Source organism: Mesoplodon mirus, assembly GCF_964341445.2.
Source record: "Mesoplodon mirus genome assembly, chromosome: 15".
Taxonomy (NCBI): domain Eukaryota; kingdom Metazoa; phylum Chordata; class Mammalia; order Artiodactyla; family Ziphiidae; genus Mesoplodon; species Mesoplodon mirus.
The window spans coordinates 23,143,999-23,150,954 of record NC_138991.1 but is presented as its reverse complement, the minus strand read 5'-3'; positions in this window follow the sequence as shown (position 1 = coordinate 23,150,954).

Below are 6,956 nucleotides of genomic sequence, written 5' to 3'. Positions count from 1 at the left end.
TGCTTTATCCTATTAACAGAATCAGCAGAGGTAGCGACTTTCCAACCCCTTCTGCTGTCCCCGTGACAAACCCTCGCTGCTCAGAGCCCCGGTCCGTCTAATTTCGTCTAATTTCTTACCACCTGAGCAGTGGAGGAGTTCCCGCCGCTGATTAATAATAATTAATTACCATCGGTAATTATTTTCCCAACGTCATCCCTTTATAAATATTATTTAATATTCTCAGGGTGCTCTGACATGTTGGTTTCTCCAACTAATCAGACTTTGGCTTGACCAAGATGCCATCCCCTGCTGAAACGGGGGCTGGCAATGCAGAGGATGCCGTGGCAAAGCCATCGCTGAGTCACATCTGCCAGACTTAAAGCAGGACAGAGGTGGGCAGCTCACCTGAGCCACCTGCTAATACTGGGGGCTGCGTGGTCCTGTGATTCTGCAGAACCACCCCCGCTGGCCACGGCACTGCCTCACCTCGGAGTTCGCCACATCTGGCCCAGGCAGGCTTTGTTGTCAGTAGGCCCTTCTAGACCCTTCGTTCTCAGCATCCACCGTCTGTCTCCGAGGTGGCTCATTCTCCCCACAAACCCTGGGCTCCTGCTGTGGACTGGCCTCCCTCCTGAGATGGGGTTGAGAGCCAAGGTAATGTCAGCTGCTCCCTGCTGGGGGGGTGGGGGAGGAGTGTGTCCAGCCCTCCCCCACCTGCTAGGCCTTCTGTCCTGTGTCCTCAGTCTGGTGCTCACCTGTGTAGACTCAACAGATTTCTCTGGAAAACAGGGATCCTCAGAGTTCTCAGGCTGTCAGTTAAAATGCTCAGTGGGAGGAAGGTGGGAGAAGTCGGCGGCTTCCCAGTCCAATGTCAGACGCCTGCCTGTTCGAAAGGAACTCCACAGGGGTCTCTTGCTTGGATCTCTGTCTTGCTTCTTCCCTCCCCCAATTTCTCCATTTTCCCTCTGTCTGCCTCCAGACGTTCTTACCTGGCTCAAGTCTGGTCTCTACACGGCTAAGGGGATGCCGACAGATGGAGTTTCATGTTGAGGAGAGGGAGCCATCCCATGAGAAGCAGAGAAAAATGTGGGACCTACACCAAAGATCAGAGAGGCTGGGAGAGCTGTCTTGAAGGAGGAGGTCTCTGCATCCTTTAGAAGGGAGAGCTGGGACCCGTGGGAGAAACTGCAGGGGGCAGAGCTTGGCTTCATTCCTTCTCTACCCAGCTAATACTTTCTGAGCTCCTGCCCCTGGGACCTTACATTCCAGTGGGGCGAGGGACAGGCAATAAACTTAATAAATAGACTGAAGAGTATGTTAGTTGTGAGAAATGCTCTGGAAAATAATAGAGCAGGATAAGGGAAATTGGGAGTCCTGGCAGGGTAAGGGGACATGTTGCAATATAAATGGGGTGACGCTTGAGTAAGGATTTGAAGGACATGAGCAAGGGAGCCATGTGGGTATCTGGGGGAAGTGTTCCAGGCAAAATGAACAGTGAGTGCAAAGGCCCTGGGGCAGGAGCATGTCTGATGTGTTGGAGGAGCACCAGGGGGTCAGCATGGTGTGAGTGGAGTGATCAAGAAGAGAATGGAAGGAGAGAACATGTCAGAGGGTACAGAGCAATCAGATTGTCCAGGGCTTAGGGACTGTTGTAAGAATGTTGCATTTTAGTCAGTGAAATGGCATTAGAGGGTTTTAAGCAGAAGAGTGGCGTGGTCTGACTTTTGTTTTAACAGGATCACCAGCTGTCCTGTTGGACATAGACTGCAGGGGGCTGGGTAGAAGCAGGGAGACCAGTAAGAAGGCTAGTGCAGTGGAGGTGAGGGACGACGCTGACTCAATCAGAGTGATATCAGGTATGCACGCTGGGGCTATTCGTGACTCAGGTCAGGGTTGGACTGGAAGTCTTCCAAGGGCCCTTCTAGCCTGATAACCTCTCCTCTGAAGTCTCAGAATCTGGGCAGAATACTGACTCGTTGGGTCCTCCCCCCCCCCCACAAGTCCCCTGTCTACTGTGCCATCAGGGATCTGCCAGCCCTGCCTGTTCCCAGATGTCCCTGGTACCTTAGGGCAGGCGAGGCAATGGTGAAAGGCTGGGGAGGAACTCACAGGAGTTCTGGGCGGTCGGGGTGGAGGCAGGGGACTCGACGGCTCTGTTGAGAAGGCATAAATGAGTCAGGGCCGCGACAGGCTCTGGTCACACGGCCAGCACCCGTGCGGCTGTTCTTGCTGCCAGCGAGTGCTGAGGAGGGTCACACTTGCTGTTCGGGGGTTCTCGTGACTCACAGAGTTGAGGGCTGTTGGGACTAATTTGTCTTGGTCAAGAAGCGTTCACACACCCATTTCCACCAGGGAATGTCCATGGACTTCGAGGTGACTAACATGAGCCGGCATGGAGGGGGGCGGTGCTCCCTCTTTGCTGAGAACGTGCTGGATCCTTTATTCACCTTATTCAGGCAGAGCCGTAGGTCTTCAAGGAAGGTCTTATCACTCCTCATCGTACAGACAAGGAAACAAGGCTCAGAGAGGTGAGGCACAGGCTCACAAATCTCAGAGCCAGAATCCCAGCCTGTCTGAGTCCGGCACGGCCCTGCCACCACACAGCTCTCCTTAATAAGAACAGTTACATAATCTGTGATAATTACCAGTGGATCCAAGGCTGCCAGCCTGATAACTGACAGTGTCAGCCACTTACAAGTGTGGCGGACAGGCCCCACTGGCCTCTTGGTTCATGACAGCTTGCTAATGTTTCCACCCAGACTCTTAGTGTCTGGATCTGGCCTTGGGTACAACGGACCGACTGGCTCATGCGAGGTGGCACCTGGGTGTGGTAGGAGGGGGACCCGCATCTGGTCCAGAAGGAGTCTGCTTCTAGACTCTCTGTGGACCACTGGGGACCCTGAGGGGCTGCTCTGTCTGGGGTGCGCCTGAGTAGAGGCCTCTCCCACCCTGTCCTGCCAGAGTTGCTATTGAATTTGCAAAAGGTCTTTGCTTTACTGCCAGATGTGAGGCCTCTGAGGGGCTGATTTAATGCCCAGACATCCTCCGTGGATCAATAAGCTGTTTTGTTCCGAGTCTAGGAGCCCAAAGGTAGAGAACAGGATGTAGGGGATTGAGGGGGTGTCTCTTCGTCTCGATTTTTGAATGAAGAAGGCTACACCATTGTTCATTTCCCTTTTGGAAATTGTCTGTTTATGTCCTCTGCCCATTTTTCTTTTGGATCTTCTTTTTTTAAAAAATATACATTTGTCTTATATCTTAATATTAGAAATATTTCCCCCAATTTGCCTTTTAATTTTATGATGTTTTGAAATGTATACTTTACTTTTTATGTCAAAATGCCAAGCTTGTTTTTTTTGATTTGATCTTTGTCCCACTGCTTTAATGCTTAAAAGTCTATTCCCATATCAAGATGAAATGTATACTAACCTATATTTTGTTCTAGTATTTCTCAGTGTTAGGTTTTTTATTCTGTATTTTGCCAGAGTCAAAACCATGTTTCCTCGGCCCCACTTAATCCATCTCCACTCCTACCTTTCACACCTCACATCCGTTCTCGATTTTTCCTCTCCAGATTTTAAGTCCTAACTACCACCTCACGCCTCTGTCCTTTTCCTTTCCTCAGCCACCAAGGGCTTCTCATAAGCCTTCCTAATCCCCTCACAGCATTTACAGCCAGAGCCACACCCATATCTGGCCCTTGGTATTACAGTCTTGTGATGTGGAGTGCTTTTCTTGTTGCTTCCCAAGGCTAGAATCATTTGTTCATGATCCTATACTGCCTTGCTCCAAGCATGGGGCTAAGTGCATCAATGCCTAGGGTTTTGTTTTGTTTTGTTTTGTTTTAAAGAAGATAGAATTCATTAGAGGGAAGGGTCGCTTCCAGAACAGCGGGCTGACTTCCTAGTAGTCTGGGAGAGTCGAGCCTGAACATGTGCTATAGATCAGTTTTTATAGCCAGAAAACAAAAGAATGGTCCGAGGTGAAAATTTTGTTTACTGACTGGTCGAGGCACATATACCTTCCTTCTATAGAGTGGGAGTGGGAGTGGGACAGGGCATATGCTTTTCCTTATTTGGGACAGGTCCCGTTGCCAAGGTGGGCATCGCCCAGGTGGGCTCAGGAATTTTGTAACCATCACAACAGGATGGGGAGGGCGATTAAGAGTCCGGTAGGGGGGCTTCCCTGGTGGCGCAGTGGTTGAGAGTCCGCCTGCTGATGCAGGGGACACGGGTTCGTGCCCCGGTCCGGGAGGATCCCACATGCCGCGGAGCGGCTGGGCCCGTAAGCCATGGCCGCTGAGCCTGCGCGTCCGGAGCCTGTGCTCCGCAACGGGAGAGGCCACAACAGTGAGAGGCCTGCGTACCGCAAAAAAAAAAAAAAAAAGAGGCCGGTAGGGAGTGTAATGCTGAAACTTTTTCAGGCAGGTTTTCCTTTGTCCTTGAAGCACCACTGTCCTTGGAGCACCACATTCCCCCCTCTATTTATAGGGCCAATTCCTTGGCCCTGTTGTATACCCTGCTCATATCTGCCTAACTGCCTAATTCCCTCTCAAGCATCTGGGAACCCCTTTTGTGAGAAGGGACAACGAACTCTCTGGCTGCTTCCTGCTGAGCGGAGGCGTCATGGGGCCCTGGGTTCCCGTTGCCTGCTCTGTCAGGGTGTATCTAGGGAGGAGTGCGGGCCCCATGGAAAGTGATGCCGGCTTGTTCAAGGGTTGTATGAGTGTTGACTTGCTGGTATTCTTGTTGCATCACCATTTGGAGGTTTATTTGTTGTATTCTGGAAGAGACAAACTTAACAAGGAGGTTAAAAATACATGGCCCGAAGATTAGTAGAAGTAGAAAAGCCACTATAGGGCCTAGGAAAGGGGTTAGCCAAGAGAACCAGGACCAGATGTTAGTCTTGAAGTCCCACCAGTCGAATGCCCCTGAGACTCCTTCCTTGTAGAATCCACTAGCTCTTTCAATAATGGCTCGAAGATGAGTCTGGACCTTGCCTGATAGGTTGACAAGAAAACAGCAATCCTCCTTTAACATTACACAGGTCCCTCCTCGATTAGCTGTTAGGAGGTCCAGAGCTCTTCTATTTTGTAAAACCACTGCTGCTAGAGAATTTATTTGCTCCTGTAGCGTGTTAATTTGAGCTGCTAGGTTGGCAGTCTCTTGTGTGAGTTCAAGAGAGAGCTGTCGGACAGTGAAAACGGAGTTTAAAAGTCCAGCTGAGCCTGTTCCCATCCCTGTTAGGAGGATCGAGGAACAGCGAGTGGGACCAGAGGGGCTGAATAGAACCAGGTCAGGGCTGAATAAGTAGCCCCGGTGTCAATTAGAAAGTTTACAGTAGCCCCTGCTACATCCAGTGTTACCCGGGACTCCTCTGGTCTTATGGGGAACATAGGGGCTTGTAGATTGAGCCTCAGGCACCTTCAGTCATCTGCTTCCAGGAGCCCCAGATCTAGAGTGCAATCCGGTTCTTGATCCTGATAGTCAGTTACCACTCACAGGGGCAATTGGCCTTGACCTCGGCCCAGGGGGCTGGGACCTGAAATATCCCGGGTGTTGAGTGGTTGTGGAATTGGCCTACCCGCTTGAGTGTGGGAGGGACAACTCCTCTTCCAATGGCCCTTTTGGTGACGGTAAGGGCACGGCGTAACGGGTGGTGGGGTGCGGCAGTTCCTGACAGTGTGCCCCTGGTGACCGCAGTGGTAGCAGGTCAGCGGTGGTTTCTGAGACGGGAGAGGGGCTCCCATGGGTCCCTGATTGGAGGGACTGAGTAATGCCAAGAGCCATATACTGAGCGCGCCGCTTTAATTTTTCCTCCTCTCTTAGTTCTCATCTGTTCCTAGAAGCCTCCTCCCTATTGTTGAAGACCTTAAGGCTGTGTCAAGTAGGACAGAAAATGGGGTCTGTGGCCCTTGCTCTAGTTTCTGTAATTTCTGTCTTATGTCTGGGGATGCCTGGCTTATAAAGTGAACTGCAAGTATAGCCTGACCTTCAGGGGTCTCAGGGTCTAGGTTGGTGTATTTCCTCATAGCCTCTACTCATCAGGCCTGAAAAAGGGCTGGATTCTCAGAGGGTTCCTGTGTGACTTCTCTGAGTTTATTATAATTGACAGATTTGATGATTGCCTTTTTCATACCTTCTAGTAGACAGGGAATCATGTAATTTCTCCTAGTGGGCCCTCCTGCTGGCCCATTTTCATTTGCCTGGTATCTCCATCCTGGGTCTGCCCATGGGACGCCCCCCCCTCGGTTCTCATTAGGATTTCGGGCATGTGTCTCATCTGCCTAGGCCTGAGCCAAGGCCCAGATCCTGGCCCTTTCTTCGTGAGTGCAGCAGGTAGTTAGGACCACGTGAATATCTTGCCAAGTTAAGTCAAAGGCTATAGTTAGGGCCTGGAATTCCCTGATGAACATGGAGGGGTCCTGGTTAAAGGAGCCCAGTTTCCCTTGAATATGAGAGAGATCAGACATGGGGAAGGGGACATGAACTCTGATAGTACCTAGGTCTCCAGTAGCGACCTCTCGTAGGAGAAGCATACTGGGACTCGATTCAGAGCATTGGGCTGCTCATGACCGAGTGTGGGGAGGGGAGGGAAGGTCTGCTTCCAGTTATGGAGGTGGGGTTGGGGAGCAGAAGGTTGAGGAGGAGGCTGGGGAGACCGGGGACAAGAAGGCTCATCCAAGATACCTGGTGGAGGGGGAGATGCGGAGGGAGGAGGTAGTGAAGCTAAAGGAGGAGGAGAGGGGGGAGGGCGAGGCATTAAAGTGGTAATGGAGAGACACATGTGACAGGAGTCCCTCGGGCTCAGATTCTGACTGAGGGCCATGACGGCCTGGATATATGGAACCTTGGAATCCTTTCCTAGTTTCCGACAATAGAGATCAAGTTGGAGGATCATGTTGTAATTTAGCGTCCCATTAAGAGGCCATTGTTCTTGTTCTCTCAGTTTGTATTGGGGCCAAGCCATATTAC